General features: G+C 34.9%; 1 long non-coding RNA gene across 1 annotated transcript; it reads right to left on the bottom strand.

Annotated features, from left to right (window-relative positions):
* Positions 1-470: 470 nt before the first annotated feature.
* On the bottom strand, positions 471-6,442 carry LOC135289752 (uncharacterized). The gene is made up of 3 exons (XR_010352470.1): positions 5,207-6,442; positions 4,222-4,287; positions 471-2,706 (listed from the first exon to the last, which is right to left on the bottom strand). It is a non-coding gene; the product is annotated as an uncharacterized LOC135289752 (long non-coding RNA).
* Between the last annotated feature and the right edge of the window lie 10,425 nt (positions 6,443-16,867).

Consider the following 16,867-nt stretch of genomic DNA (forward strand, 5'->3'; position numbering starts at 1 on the left):
AGGGGTTTCCGATATTACTGTCAATTGTCACATTTTGGTTTCCTGTTGTTGATTTTCATGCATGAGAAACACACACCCGCTGTACTGATGCCAGACCCCATCAATCTCCCTAGACTGCATTGACCTCAGGATATGTAAGAGTAGTGGATAAATTGGAAGATCAATGCCTTGTCCCTCCTGCTGTGCCAGCTGCTATTGAGAAATTAATATGAGGTTCACTATAAATAAAAGATAAAAGATGATATGGCTTACAGTGTAAAATATTAAGGCTGGACACAATGTGTTCCATGAATTTAAAGCCAAAAGCTAAGAAAATTAACCCTATAAGAGCATCCACTACCTTCGTGGATATATGGAAAAGAGAAGACCAGAAAGAAGAAAACTTATCTTTAATAACATAATAATAAAAACAAACATTTTCAGAACTGGCCACAATATTACATATTGTGGGAAACTATCTTTAGCCATGGTTTAATTTATCAGAAAGAGATAGTGAAGTTTACATTATTATGTGTTCAGTAGCACAGTTTTGGGAGAGCAGACTGATTAATTTAACATTACTGGAATTGTTGCAGAATCAAAGAATGGCCTGGATTGTAAGGGACCTTAAATATCATCTAGTTTCAATTCTCCTGCCATAGGCAGGAACACTCAGCAGACCAGGCTGCTCAGAGCTCCAAACATCATGGTCTAGGATGTTAGGATAGGGAGACTCAAGGATTACTTTTGGAGCTATCAGCACAATAATTAAAATGCATACAGAAATCCTACTCATTACACACATGCAGAGTCAGATGGAGAGATTGTCCCATGAGAGGCTTGCCCTATAAGAAGTACCTTCAAAACCAGGTGATGTTTTTGTTTTGTTGTTCTTTAAGTTTCCCCACCAGAGATACTTGATTTTTCCAGAACAATTACATCTGCCAATTCCCTGAGTAATAAAAAATACGTATTTACTTCACTAAACTAAACGGTGAGTGAAATTTTACAAAAATTGCCTGAAGTTGTTCAGGGACTTAAACTTCACTTTACACAGAATTTCAGCTTTGTGTTGTCCACAATGGTGTTCACATAAGGAAATGAGTAGATTTGAATTATGATTTCTGAATGGTCTTTTGATCTTATTTTTATTCAATTTAAACTGCTTAGGTATTACAGCAATTTCCTTTGGAGTAAAATTCTTTTCATGTAATCAAGCATAATCCATGTGGGATCTGGTCTGACTTCAATAGAATATTTTTTTTAAATTTTTTTGCTTCTGGAGCAAAAATGAACTTTTGTGAACTGTGCTATCATACTTTGCTTTCCTGGGTAACATGCAGTAACCAGAACAGAATTCATATTTTTCTAGAAAGACTGATTCCCTCCCAGTCTGCCTTTCCCACCTTCACATGTACACAGCTGCTCATCACCTAAGACAGCTGCATGCATCAAGACAAAAAGAGCAGCTGAATATGTTTCTTATCGAGTAGGTAGATGATTTCCTTAAAGGCACTTGTACAGTAGAATAGATCGTTCATGGCAACCAGATTACTTCTGGTGAATATACAATGAATGGAAAATAAACCTCTGCCCTCCACAACACTGGAATGTGGAAGTAACTGAGTAAATTGCACCCATTGTGGAGTAGTGAAATTCTTCTTTATTATCATGTACACTCAGAAAACTATCCTGAAGTTGGGATGAAGTCCAATGTGGCATGCCACTACACCTACCCCACCCCATGCCAGTGGTTCTATGCTGCGTTCTGAATTATGCGTAAAAAATTATCATGCCAGTTAAGCACAGAGAAACCTGTCAGCATGAATTCATATGAAGACAGTATTCTTGTCATAAGTTGTCCCACTCTTCTTTCAAGCTACTGCTGGATTTTTGTTTGTGTTGATATCCAAATTGGAATTCCAGAGGTCATGCAGACAGACTTATCATTGCTTTCCAGAATTTCAAAGTAATGACATTTTAGCCATTTGGTGGTGACTAGGTTATTTCCCATAATGTATATGATTTCAATAGATTAATTTCCTAAAATATAAAATAGGAAATCTGAGGATTTCCCAAGACAGCAAAGCAGGATTGGGCAAGCAATTTGTGTTAATGTTCATGTGTTTGAAGGTTTTCTCCCAAATTTGCCCAAAACCAGGACACATGAACGTGCTTTTCTCTAGAGAGCAGATTCAAGCAGCCCCTCCCACAGTCGGTTTGGGAGATTTCCTTGGGGGTACGTGGGAAAAAAACCCTTTTATTTAACAGGCAAAGCATTTACCAGCACAAAAGATGAACAGTATTAAACAGTAAAACCTCTCGCCGCTCTGAAGAGATGACAAACTCTGAAAGTCTCCTCCGTGGGCTGTAGCGTGGCTCACTCAGTCTCTGATCAGTCCCTCTGGCCCTACATATGCCGCGGCCCAGACCCAGCCCAGTGGCCACAGGTGGAGCTGCTGGTGCTCTTCTGGGTGTTCAGTCCAGAGCAGGCCCAAACAGTTCCAAGAAAAACAAAAAACACAGTCCAGGGAACTTCTCTGCCTCATCTAGCTAAAACTAACTAAAAGCAAAGGAGAGCTCTGTCCTACCATCTGTCTGTGCTGCAGACAATGCAGTCCAGGAGAAGGATGCAGGGGAGCAAGTGCAGTTTCCGAAAATGAACTCCACGCTTCTTCTCCCTTTGCTCTTGGAGCCAGTCTTAAAGGTGCAAAATTTATTTTTTGGCTGAAGAGATGAATGGGGATACAAGTGTCATAAAGCCACCTGAGGACATGCTGTTAAAAATTTATATACATGCACACGCACACACACACACACACACACACACACACACACAATTAAACAGAAGTAAGGTTGAGAAGAAAAGAGCAGTTTGCATTGAAGATTGAAAGAAAATGACACTTTGAGTCTTTAATAATATTTTCTGGGAATTCAAACTTTCCAGAATCTATGTAATCAGTATGTCAGCCTGGAAAAAAACGGAAAAGGAAAATACCCTTGAATGCTTTATTTAGGCAATATTTCTTGTTATGTATTGGCAGAATGCAAATTGATTATTTACTGGGAGCATCACTACATGGAACATAGGCATTGTTTCACCTCTCCAGCTGGCTATTCTTAAGGAGAAAAAAGGAAAAAGCAAGAATTCTAACACTGTAAAGAGTAATCATTTATCTAATAGGTTGATATGTTAGGGCTGCAGGTGAATTTATTGGAAGTTTATGTAAAGTGTTTTGCTATTCATTTTTCTGAACTCACGTCTTCCTTTTTCAAGTTTCTTCTCCACTTGCCTTCTCATATTTAGGGCTCAGTTCAAAAGTAGTATACAAGTTATGTCCCACCCAAAAAAAGAAATTAGCAAAATTGCTTTTTGTTTAAAGTCACATCTCCTAGTAGATGAAAAGTGTTGTTCTTGTACAACTTCCTGGAAAGAATTCACAAACCATGAAAGTGTTTTTTTTTCTTTCCCTCATTTATTTTCTCTTTTACAGTCTGTACTTCTTCTTAAGGTCCAAAAGTATGCATTATATAGAAAAAGAAAAAAATTAAAGATCAATACCTTCTTTCTATGTGACTACCTTGCTTTATATATAAATGATGTATATATGAAAATCGCCATAAATAATAGATAGAAGACAAGGTGTTTGAAACAAAATATTAAATCACCAGGCATAAAGTGATATAACAAACAAAATGTGACCAAATTATGCCTTGGGACAAACAGAGACATATTTTTTATGATTTCTAGGAAAACAGGTAGTGGAGAATTTTGTCTATGTGTTTTTTGTGTGTGGGCTTACATGTGTGTATGCATGGGAAGCACAAGGAATTCAAACCTATTTGTTCTCTCTGCACATCCACCCATTTTCTCCTCATTTTCCTACACAGATCTGATGTATATCTGTGTTTGTGAGTGCATGCACTTTTGTGAATATTTTCATTATATATATTTTCCATATAGTGTGGTCATGAAAGGTGTAGAAAAGGAAAAAATGAGAAAGGCAAAACTACTTATGTGTCTGCACACCTGAGTATAATATATACACAAAAGGTATGGCATGCAAATATATAGATATATAAATGTAAAAATTAAATCTGTTTGCACATTAGCAAGTTACACAGTAATACATGTACAGATTTTGCCTCCATATACTTGTTTATGTTTACATCTTCTAAGTTTATGTGTCTATGTATCAAAGCGTGTTTAAACATACAAAGAAATTCAGGTGGGATACTAACCAGGAAGAATTTTTGAGAGAACTGTTCTTTGTGTTTCCTGCTTTGTTGGTCTTCTCTACATCACACCTGCAAGAGATTATAATTTGGCTTCCCCTCTCATTGAAAAAGAGAACAATCATTGCTTATTCTGTAGAAAGATGCCAACTGTTATCTTGTTAACAGGTGAAGCAGCCAGAAGCTACTTTTTCCACACTTTCAATCAAAAAAAAAAAAAAGAACATATTTTCCTTCAATATTTACATCAATCATTTTTTTCTAGTTTATCCCTCATTAAATTAATGCTGGTGTAAGGCCATGCTGGAAATTACATGTATCTTAGGCATTCGTTATGCCTTAAGTGTTACTGAATGTACCTAAAGGAGGTGGTACTGAATGTACTTAAAATTATTAAAAGCAAAGACTTTAAAACTGTCATCCCTACAAAACAAGCAGATATTGAGCCTTAAAGCATAAATAAAAAAATTGACTATTTAGATCTCAACCATTTTTTAAGACAAGGGTAACATAAAATAAACAAATAATTCAGGCTGTGGCTATAGCAGACTCAATCTGAATCACAGCTAGAGCTGATTGCCTCTTAAAAATGCATTCAGAGACAAACAGGGAGCCTTACTGCAGGAAATATCAGAAGTGGGGCACTCCCTTATGAACCAATATAGTATCAGGTGGCTATTTCCTGTAATGAAGCTAAATTTGAAATTTGTATAAAATATAATTTATTTGAAGGAGCATTCAACAGACTACAAATTACATTTTAGCAATGTTAAGAAATAAACCTAATGCCTGTTTTAGCCATCAAGCTTACATTAAGAAATTTGACTGTCTCTGCTCTGAATATCCATCATATCATTTGCACTCTTGTGGCATTCTGCTCTTTAATGTTATGACAATTGCAGTCACTGTTTTTATTGTGGTGAATTTTTTTCTCATGTTATTTTAACTGCCCAAATGCTGAATACAAGATGAGAAGGAATTCTTCACTAACCTGTGGTCCAGCTAAATTACTGGCTTGTGAATTCAAAACACTCGTACAGTCATTCTATAATCCTTAGAACAGGTATAAGGGATATTGATTAGGACATGACAATGGAGGACAGAGATGAACAATAATCCAAGAGATTAATATATTTTATGAACTGTCACTAATTCCAAGGCTAATTCTCTTGTATTATTAATAAAATGCAAATAAATAGAAAGGTCTTTTAAAAATTGTCAGGTTATAACTTTGTCTTTTCTTATGCCAATCAAACATATATTTAAAAAGGACAGATGAAAACATTTGCAGTGCAAGTCAGAATTGCAATTACTGACTTCCTGTTTTATGTGAAAAAGTGTTTCTGTAAACAGCATTGTGTACTGTATACAACAGTATAAGGCCCTTAGAGTCATTAGCCAAATTTTCATTACACCAGTGTCTTCACAGAGTCATTATCACACATCCTCTTTCTAGCAGCAGTGGGGAGCAGGGAAAATAAAAAGAAAACAGTGCCATGCATGCCCATTATATTAATACATTACTTACAGCCCTGGAGATATATGAACACTCTTTGAGTACTAGAATCTGTAGTGCAGACTTTTGAAAACACCAAATAAAATACTAGCTAGGTGGTAAGAGCTAAGACCACTAACACCACTAGAGGTATACTGAAGCACTTTAACAACTGGCTTACAAGAAGAATTAATGTACGTGGATTTGCATAGACAATTATACTTTATCAGAACAACATGATCCATTATTTTCACTGCTTCATTTCAATTTCTACATAGTGTAAGGAAGTGCAAACAACATTACAATTAATTTTTCATTTCTTACTCCCTTCTTTTGTGAATCTGGAAAGAATAAAAAGTTAATGAAGTTAATTGTCTTGGCACATTCATACAGTAGAGCTGCTTGATAAGATGTGACTTGCAATATTAAGGTCTCAACAGTGTTAAAATAAAGAACTTCAAGAGATGGAAGACATGCCAAATAAAACAAAAATCTTCTGGTTTTAGCAATACTATTTGAAACATAAAATATGATGCATGACGTGACGCTCTCAGTAGCCTACACTCTGATAATTATAATGGCATCTAGAATTATCCAATGCTTAAGTGTTAAATAGAAGAATATCTGAGTGTCATTATTTCCTCCTTTTTACTGCACCATGCACCATATATACTTTTTTTGCCTCTTTAGGTTGAGAAAGGAACCTGCAAACCGCAAAATTAGACAACAAAAAGTTTCTTGCCTTCTCTTGTCTGAGAAGAAGCACGCACCTTCAAGGAGTAGGAAAATGCAGTGTTTCATCTCAAAAGTGAATGGATACATTCCAAGAAATAAAGGTAGAAATATTCATCAACTTCAAGGCAAGCAAACAAAGATACGGATTCTGACCTATTCCTGAGATAAATGAATATATCATCAATTTATTGTAGATTAGGCAGGAATGTGGCAAAAACATTTCTGACAAGGATTAAGGAGTGTAAGTAGTCCTGAGTTTCTAGGTATAAAGTCTTATCTGCAGAAGGGAATATTTGGCTTTGGTGGAAGGTAGAATGTAAAAGTGTTTGAATTATTGTGACTAGGCAGTCAACAGACTTAAAGTTTTGGATAAATTATTCTTTCCCTTTCTTGACAATGTGTTTTTCTGCAGACATATTCTATTTCTTGCGCTAACAGTTTTCAAGGAAACGTTGTTGTAAAAGAGCTAGAGATATCTAGCCTAGGAAGGACTGAAGAGATTAATTGATTATTTTCCTACACCTGGTCATTTCTACCAATTGCAATGCCAAAAAGAGATTTCATAGCCTCATTTGTTAGCACAAGCTAGAAATAAATAACTGAGAAATCAAGAGTCTTCAAGGATAGACTGATGTCAGGAAGAAAAGGGAAAGGCTGTCCCTATATGTTAGACTCAGTAGAAGAGAAGAATGCCTAAAAGTTACACCAGAACTCAGTGAGTTTTCAAAAAATACACAAAGAGTAAGACAGCAATGTTCTTGTACCACTCGGTGGTCCAAAAAACAGGAGGAAAATGATGACCTAGTTTATTTTAGAGAAAGGCAGAAAACTTCCCTCATATCCCTCAAGAAAATAGAAACAACACTGGGAGGACCACTGATACTTTGAAAGAAGTTCTTACTGGGAAGCTGTATATATGCCTTCAGCTATAAAAGAGTACAGAGGTCTGTTAGACTTACATTGAAAATTGAGACATTACAATACATTTATCCCTAACGGTGATTAAGAACGTACATAATGCATAAATTGAAATAGAACTGTAAATGTATGGATATGTATATTTTGTTTTCATTTACTTCGCCAAGAAGTGAAAGTAAGGACTGTATAGAGTTATTCTAATTGTATTTTTAAGTACAGTAAAGTAACAAGAAGCATCTGTAGCAAGACTGAATTTGGAGTAGGACAAGTAAGCAAGTGCTTACCTGAGGTGAAAAAAAAATCTCACTGTTCATAATATATGATTTAGTACAGGCCACCAGCATTTGATAAATTATAGACAACAAGAATTTATGTAGAAAAGATGCACTGTGTATATTTTTCATATATATTCTAGGAATATATTGTCTTGACATGTCCATTATTTTCACACAGACCCCTGTAAACGGATATGATTATTATACTAGGTAACATGAACTTAAAACAAACAAACACCAAATAAAAGCAAGCAAAACCCCAAAATAATATCTTAACAATTTCTCCATCCATTACCATTTATCTCCTTTATTTTAACAGTATTTTCTTTGTCATTTAAAAAAAATTACTTATTCTTTTTGTATTATCTTTCTTTAACACAATTTTTAGCAGGAGTGATAGGACTTTGGCAACATTGCTTCTCCTTGTTACAATAATATGAACATAGTGGCTACCTGCATGGTACTCACTGGTACACTTGAGACACAAAAGCCAAAAGAGTAACTATTGCTCCCCTTTTAGGTGAGGACAGCTAGGAGAGAGTGTCCCAAACACAGTCATGCCAGTATTTCTAGACATGAAGAGAAGCAGCATTACTCTTGTGAAATGCAAGTCACTGCCTAGGCCACAGACAAGTTATAAAATGTTGTTTGCCAATCTGTGTGTTGGTTATTATCCTGAGATACTGTCAGGAAAGCTACTTTGCATGTTTTTTCCCATAAGTCAGCAGAATAAACAGCATTGTTCTGGGCACAGGGTATTCTGGTATTCTGTGATTTTTTTCTGTGGCTTTCCTTACCACAGAATGTTGTTGGTGCTAAATGTCTGTTTGACATCAAAAGATAACAAGGAATGTTATGTAAGAAATGAAAGAAAAAGCTATTGAATACAAATTCACATCAACCTAACACCTTTAATTCAGGTCTTTGCATCATGAATACACAAAAATCCAAAATCCACAATTAGTAGCTTCGAAAATGCTAAAGGTGTTTACTTTTCAATATGACCTAAACAAGTTAAATGATAGAAAATAAAAATGAAGTTACTGCTCTCACAGGAATCATAAAATTATGGGCACTGGTGATGCATGTATGATTTTCTATTTTAACTTCAGTATTTTAGAGTCTATTACTTTCTAACCTTTGTCTTGATTAAAAAAAGAGAAGTCAGTGAGTCTTGTGTGTTACCATCAAGTTACTTGAGATAAAAATGGCCATTATTCCCACACCAGATCATACTGGAACCCTCTTATTTCCCTTTCAGTAAATGTTTTCCAAATAAGTAATTAACTACATATTACTAAACAGTATTTTTAAAAATCAAGTAGTATAATACTTTGCCCATTTTTCAATGGTGTGGATACATTTTTTATTTGTCTAAAAGAAAAAAAAACAACTCAAGAAAGCAATTTGCTTTTCTGTATTTTTTGTGTGTTCAGTGATCTCTGGGTTATTCCAAACCACACTGTATATTTGGCCACTCATTTAAGAATAATTAATTTCCCACAACTTTTGGCTAATGATTGACTTCTTGTCTCTTATAATCTGTCCAATTGTTCATTCTCTATCAACTTGGTATTTTCTCTCCAGAATCAGGTGCCCAAAATTTGGCTTTAATGTCATATCCAGCACACAGAAATACACTCTCTCCTCAAATACTGACCAAAAGAGCAGGAACTCTGACAGACTCAAATGACTATGTTCACTGTTTGCTGAAGAGCCTAAGATCCTTAGAGGCTGAATGACAATATTGACAAGTGCACTATTTCAGGGTCATGCCTCCATGATCCTTTAATAATAGGCACTGATAGGTTCTGGATCCCAAAAAACTAAAATTGATAGGCACAATTTACCACAATGTGTGGCATAGCTCTGCCTGGCAATTGAAATTTAAGTTATTGCTTACATACATTCTGTCATATGTCAGAAAATTCTGACTTTTTTTTTTGATACTAAACTATGAACTTGTGGTCCATTTTTCTGGCTCAGCAGTGGAGAAATCAGTGGAATGGTACCAGTAGTAAAGCAAGCAATGCAGCACATGAAGAATTAAATAACTGTATCTCTTTTCTTGCTATCTCATAGGATGTTTTCTTAGTAAGCTCTATACCTTTCTTTCAATGGTTCAAATAAGAAAGGAGACTTATTTTTAAATCTTGATAGCAGTTGACTAACTCATTTCTTCAATCAAGTAATCTTCTTATAATGGGATAAGAAATGGAATAGGGGTCAGATCCCTTGATATATGAGGGAGGAGTAATCAACCTTTTATGTAAATGGAGGGTTCCAGAAAGGCAGAAAGCTAGTTATTACTTCTAGACTTCTCATTTTCATCTCTCTTTGGATAGTACGTTGACTCCTAAGTACAGTAATTTTTAACCACAAGTGAATAAATTAAGCACAACCAGGCAAAAGAAAATAAGTGCAGCTACAGTAAGTGGTCTGAGTTCAAGGTCTAAATTAAGGAAGAAGGAACCTTCATTGCACAAAATTGTGTAAGTAAACTTCGTGACTTGTTTTCTAGGAGTTTCAAAAAATTATAGCCTGAGGCATTAACAGGAAGTTCAGGTTCAACTGGCTGTTACAGATACAAGCTGACAATTTGGGGCAGTTTATAAGCAATTGTTCAGCAAAGAGAGAAAAAATACAGATGCCATGTATTCAAAAGAATATCACCCAGATCATGATGCCTGCTTCAACATTAGTAGCAATGAAGGTAATAAATATGTGTTTTCCCAGATGAAAAGGTAGAATTTTTCAGATCTCAAAATAGATATCCATCTCTTATGGACTTATAATAGGAAATAGTTACTTGACGTATTGAGAAGTGTCCCACAATTTTTTCTATGTCTGTCTTACATACATGTCTACAAACCTGTGTGTGATTTGTAACACATGTAGTATAGTGCTGACAAAATTAACAATACATCAAGGATAAGAAGGATGAAACATTTTCCATCACAGCAAAGTATTCTGAAGAAATCTGAGGTCCCTGTTTGTTTTCATATTTGTATTAAGAATGTTGTCAGAAGAAAGGAAAATGTTGCAACAGGGCAAAACTCTTTTCAGTAAAAGGAGTTGTCTTCATAACTTTCCTACTGACTACAAACTTAAACTGTTGATTTTTTTTTTTTCCCCTAAGAAGAAGAGAACAGAACAAAGAAACCCTCCCAAAGTACTGTGATCTCTGACTTAACATCACCCCGTGAAACATGGGACAGAGAAGTATGAGAAGACTTAAAAATTCCTCCTCCAATTCCAGGTATGGGCAAGGGATGTGGGATGGAGAAGGGTGTAGGGGAAGCTGTCAAAACTCAAGAGGGAAAACCACATGTTTTTTTTTCCAAATGGAATCTGTGGTTTCAAAAGGAATCCAGTCAAAATTATAGGATTCTGATCTGAAGAGTGCATAGAAAGGTCACTATTTTTAGTGTTCAGCCCTTCAGGAGATTGACGTAAAATACTTAGGGCACTTTGGGCTCAATAAGAATTGTCTAAGGTTTTGTCACTGGAGAAGAAAAACATTGCAGCCTATAGCGCACTGATGACCTAAGGACACATCTTTTCCTCATCATTTGATCAATCAATCATGTGCTCTCACCTCTTCATAGTTTTCTTTTCCTTGCACCTATCAAATCTGCTTTTGCTGATAGAAGAACATATCTAAAGTTGGTAACTGTCACAGACAAACAAATACTTCAATTTGCCTCTTTTTGTTGAACAACTAACTGCAGATTTTGCATTAGGGAATATCTTCCTGTTTACATCATGTCTGTCACATAAGAACAATTTAACCTGCCCAGCAGCGCATTGTTGCCAATTAAGCTAAGGTATAATTTCAATGAAAATTGTAATATTTGTTATTATCATACTTTCTGTGCTGAAAACCTATACATAATAATAATAAAACCAAAGAAATAGAACACAGATCACAAATAGCTCACAACTCACAGTTAGGAATTATGTTTCCAACATTAATATTTTAAAGATATAATAAATAATAATAACAATGAATAAGAATAATGTATTAATATATTTTAAATTCTCAGGCATCTCACATTTTCTACAATACTTCTCACTAATTAAAGGAAAATACCTTGTGGAATATGTTTTCAGTTATTTGATTAGATTTCATTAATGCTGGCTATTGAAGTCAATATAAATTCATTCTAACCAAATGAGAGCTAGAGCATCAACCATTTGCTTTGTTAACAGAAAACTAGATCTTCAAACAGTTACTTGTTCTGCAGTAGACAGAAGGCACAAGCGCATAAAATAACTGCAGTCAATCAATACTATTTATCCTCAATATCTTAGGAGAGATGTTCATCTCAACACATGAAAGCATCCTTAAAAAAAAGAAATCTAATGAGTTGACACATTTTCTGTCTCATGTTTTTGAGCTTTTCTACTTCCTCCCTTCTTAACTTCTGATTGTTTATTTATTTTATGAATGTTGGGCTGCTTTGGCATTTTTAGCTGCCTTTAGATTTTTACATTCAATATATGAGTACACTCTTTGTTCTCCTCCCACCTCAAAGATTAACTCTAAAGAAATTATTCTGCCAAGATTATTAAATCTATTGAAAAACAATCTGTGGGTTGATTATTAAGGTAATTTGTATAGCATAAAATCCAGAAAATTACTCTGATAAAGTCTATGAGAACAAGATTTTATTGCAGTTCTATGCCAACTTGTAGGAGATTGTGCAGAAGAAAGAGTGATATTGCAGAGAATCTGAAATGTAGCTATGCACGAGGCTATTTTAAAGTCTCAAATGGAGGTCAGACTGAGTCTGAAGTACTCTATACAGTAAACTTTGGAGAAAATTATTTTTTTCTTATCTTTTTTACCATAACATTTTCACCTATAGGCAGAATATGCAATTATATTACCTTCAGAAGCAAGGAATTTATTTTTGTAAACACACAGGAGTGGAAGACTACAGTTTTTCAGTCAGCTTCTCCTATTGGTATAACCAGTACTGGGCTAAGAAAATGGAACTAGGCATTCATGTGGATGAGTAACGTAAACCAAGAAATATCTAGTAAAGAAGATCTTGACCAAAAACCTGTGTGAGGACAGAAGATGGTGTGGAATGCTGGAACAAAATCCCGTGCACCATAAAATATACTATAGCCACAAAAATCCCGAAGAATGTAGTCCATGAAAATGCTTATAGTGTGCTGAAGATTGGTCAGCAGAGGCTGATGACCATCCTTGCATATTTAGAGTACAATGATGCTGAAGTGTCTAGCTTCAACTGAGCTTGAAAACTGGCATTACTGAAATGAGCAGGAGTGCTGCTACAGCTGTCCCAAAGGCAGGTCAAGTTCAGCGTAAGTACAAGTATTTTGGACTTTCACATCTAATTAAAATACAAGCCTGGTAGTACTGCCGCTGTCATATCACTTCTGAAATCCAGCAGAAGTTTGTTAATATTGATATGGTTAATATACATCAAACAGGATTCCTTTAATTTTTTTGAATAGAAAAATTCTCCACAGTGTTGACATTTCTTCATTGAACTCTCAGGATTGTTTGGTTTCAGAGACTGTAGGGCCCAAGACACATTTTGTTTTAAATAATCCTTCATAAAAAATTCAGCTTTCAGTCTAATATGATTGAAACTCAGCTGGAGCATGTTTTATAATGCATTGAACTGAAAAGACTGTGAGTGGTGAATTATTCAAAAACATGATAAGGAAAATAGTGATATATATGTGTGCATACAGGGAGAGGTGATCAAAGAAATCAGGGTGACTTGATATGTCTTGTTATCTCATTTTATTTACTTTCAGAACTCATCCAAATATTAGAGGGGAAAAAAATCAATATCAATTTTCACCTCTGTCACGTTCCACACTTCAATTATTAATGAATGTCAAATTTGACCACATTTCTTCATACCACCTGCTCTGCAATAATATGTCTGAGCCTTTATTAAAAATGTAAAATTGTCATTGAATTTCCAAATATGATTCTCTGGTGACTAATTCAGCTTGTTTTATTAATAAGTGAGTTCTGATGAGTAATACTAATTTAATATGCTTGCATGTAAGATTAAACCATAAATTATTCCTGCTGAAGGAGATGAGATTTGACTGCTGTGTAGTTGTTAGGTAAAAACCTTCTGTATTAACCGTGAGCACACTGAGTACAACAGGTTTCTTGATAGAAATTAAACTGTTAATATTTTCTGTTTATATCAGGGATCTTCTGCCTGTTTTTATTCATACTAATCCTTTCTAAGGATCCTTATATTTATATAAGATTATGAAAACAATGAACAGTTACCAGACAGTGAATTACATATATATACTACAAATATACTCAATAACTACATGTAGACCTAGAAATAGAAAAACAGACAAAATATAAAATTAGAAATCTCTTAGTCGTCACTCAGTGGAAAGGCATCTAAAATGAGATTTTCTTCAAATGGGCTTAAACCTTATTGTCACTCACATTAGAACACTTCATGGTGTTGTTTTTTCTTGTTCCTGCAGTTTAATAATATACTCTGTTTCCATGGAGTGCTAAGAACTGGAAAGTAATTTGGCTTTTAACAGAATCCAGATCATTAAAACAGTTTTTAATTCATGGTTTTATATACTTTATTTTATATTATTTTTGATTGAGATAGGAAAAGTCAAATGGTTTTAAAAATAAGTAAAAATTTTCAATATCATGCCTAATCTGAAGGAGGCTAAGATGCACCTTTCAAAGTGTGATTTTAGGATATGTTTCTTTCAATATATTGCATTTAAAATATTCCAGACAGAGCTGATATTTAATTATTGCAACTCATGTAACATTCAACAGCCTTCTTATTTGAAGAGTATTCTCAGGACAAAATACCTTCAAAATTTCTAGAATATAAGATCCAAAGTTATTGCCTTTCAAGCAGATAGAAAATTTAATGCAATATTGAATTCATTTGCCATTTCTAAATAGAATAGCATGATAAGGTACACATGCAGTCACATGCACACATAAAAATTTATCTTTATCACTGAAGTTCAACCATCCATTGAATTACATTATTCACCACATTTATATTAATTTGATTTTTTTCTTAATATAAAAACAGTACACTGAGCATGACCTAATACTGTGATCTGATAATAAAGAAAGCCAAGAGCATCTTGAGAGTGTATGAAAAGGAACAAGTCCAAGAGGTTATGAGGAGTGGTTACTTCCCTCTGCATAGTGCTTACTAGACCAAATCTAGATGTTACGTCCAGTTTGATTAAGACAGATTGACAGATTGACACAGATTGAAATGGATTAACTGGACATAGTTCTGTGGAGGGCAGAGAAAATGAGTAGGCCCTGGAGAAGATGCCCTTCTTCAGGGGCACACTATAGGACCAGGACTTTTTTGGCCTGGAGAAGGGATGGTTTTAGAGGCACGCACTTACCATCAGCACCCCTGAGAAGGATATCAAGGAGCTGCAATTAGGTCCCTTGCAGCTCTTTAGAGCAGGAGAACAAGAGATAATGGACATAAACTATGACAGCAGAGGTTTAGACTAGCTATCAGGAGAAATATTTTCCTGAACAGCACAGTCCAGCAATACAGCAGACATCTGAGGAGGTCATGCCATCTTCACCATGAAGGTCTTCAGATTTCCTCTGGACAAAATTCTGAGTGACCCAATCTCTGGTTTTGAGATCAAGGCTTATCTTCCTTCAGTCCCGTCTGAACTAAATTTATCTATTATTCTCCAAAGTATACTGAACAAGGGAAAGCAAGATATATCTGAAGTCTGAAGAACAGTTGAGTATTTGCTCCCTTGCCTCGCCTCACCTCGCCTCGCCTCCCCTCCCCTTCCCCTTCCCCTTCCCAGAACTTCTCAGAACTTCCCTCCCCTTTGTATTTTCCTTGGAATTATGCAGCCTGATTAAATAATGTTTGGGTGGGTCTTTCTTTTGATTTTACATTAGGATATTAGGATCATATTCACACATTTATGAACCCTAATTTGTACCTTATTACGGATGTACAAACTACTCTGTAACCTATTGCTCTGTATGATGGCCAGACTGCTTTGTGTTCTCATTTAGCTACACATATAAATATTCACTTTGTTATAAGAAAGCAATTGGAACATTGCTCAAATCTGAAGTAGGAAAATAAGTGGCCAGTGGTTTTAGTTCCATTATTTTTAGTTTGTCTGATTTAATTTTTTTAAGTTTTCAGTGAACTCTTCCTGGCACACCTTTCACTGACTTTGAAACCTAAAAGTCTTTTGACAAGCCAAGAAAGTAAGATCGTGCCCATGAGTTTCTGAATGTTACAGAAATTTATAAAGTAAAATGAACTCATTATCTTTTTTATAAAATATGTTTACCTCAAAGTGAAAAATTTTTTTGTTCTTGAGGGCTTTTGTTTTATTGTTTATTTTTAAATTACACAAAATAATTTTTTCAGTTCAGAGTAATGAAAAAAAAGAGTGGATTCACAATAGGAAGGCAACAGAGAGATGAGATTTCAAATAGCATGCCAATATGATAGTCTAGGTAGAACATCTGGAAGAGCTACACTGAGAAACAGCTGCTAAGCATATCAGTTATCAGTGAACATGCAGTGTTCAGCAGAGAAAAATGTGTATCAGATACCGGAAAAATATTAAATCACCCATAAAGCTAAGGGAGATTATACTGTTTTATTGCACAGAAATATTTTGCAGAAGAATGTAAGAATCAAAACACTTGGACTGCTTCTTTCTCTGGTACTCTCTGGTGTTGGTGCAAAAGTCTTAAGAGATGATCTATTAATCATCAGAAGAAAAAGGAAAACTGTGGAGAGGAGGAAAGTTTTAAGTATTGAAGTTCTAACCCAGAATAGATAGATTAAAGCAATATATTATAGCAGATTCTTCAAAGCTTTGAGGGAAAGGGGAGCCACACACAAAATTCCAACTTGGTCCAGACAGGGTGAATAATGTAAAGCCAGAGATATTCAAGAAATTAATTTTGAACTGTAGAAAATATATGGAAAGCAAAGGTAGAAATAACTCATAAGTTTATAGTCAAAGAATTTTCCTAATCAATTACTTGCTTTTTAAAATGTAGATGCTACAACTTCAAAGTCTCATAAAAGGAAGTTAACTGTTAACACAGGTAGTTCTAGCTGGGTAAATAAATTAACTTTGCCCAAAGAATCACTGAAATGACATCCTTCCTTGCAACATAGTATAGCGAAGAAGAATCAAGGCTAGATTT

This window comes from Passer domesticus, chromosome Z (assembly GCF_036417665.1).
Source record: "Passer domesticus isolate bPasDom1 chromosome Z, bPasDom1.hap1, whole genome shotgun sequence".
NCBI classification, from domain to species: domain Eukaryota; kingdom Metazoa; phylum Chordata; class Aves; order Passeriformes; family Passeridae; genus Passer; species Passer domesticus.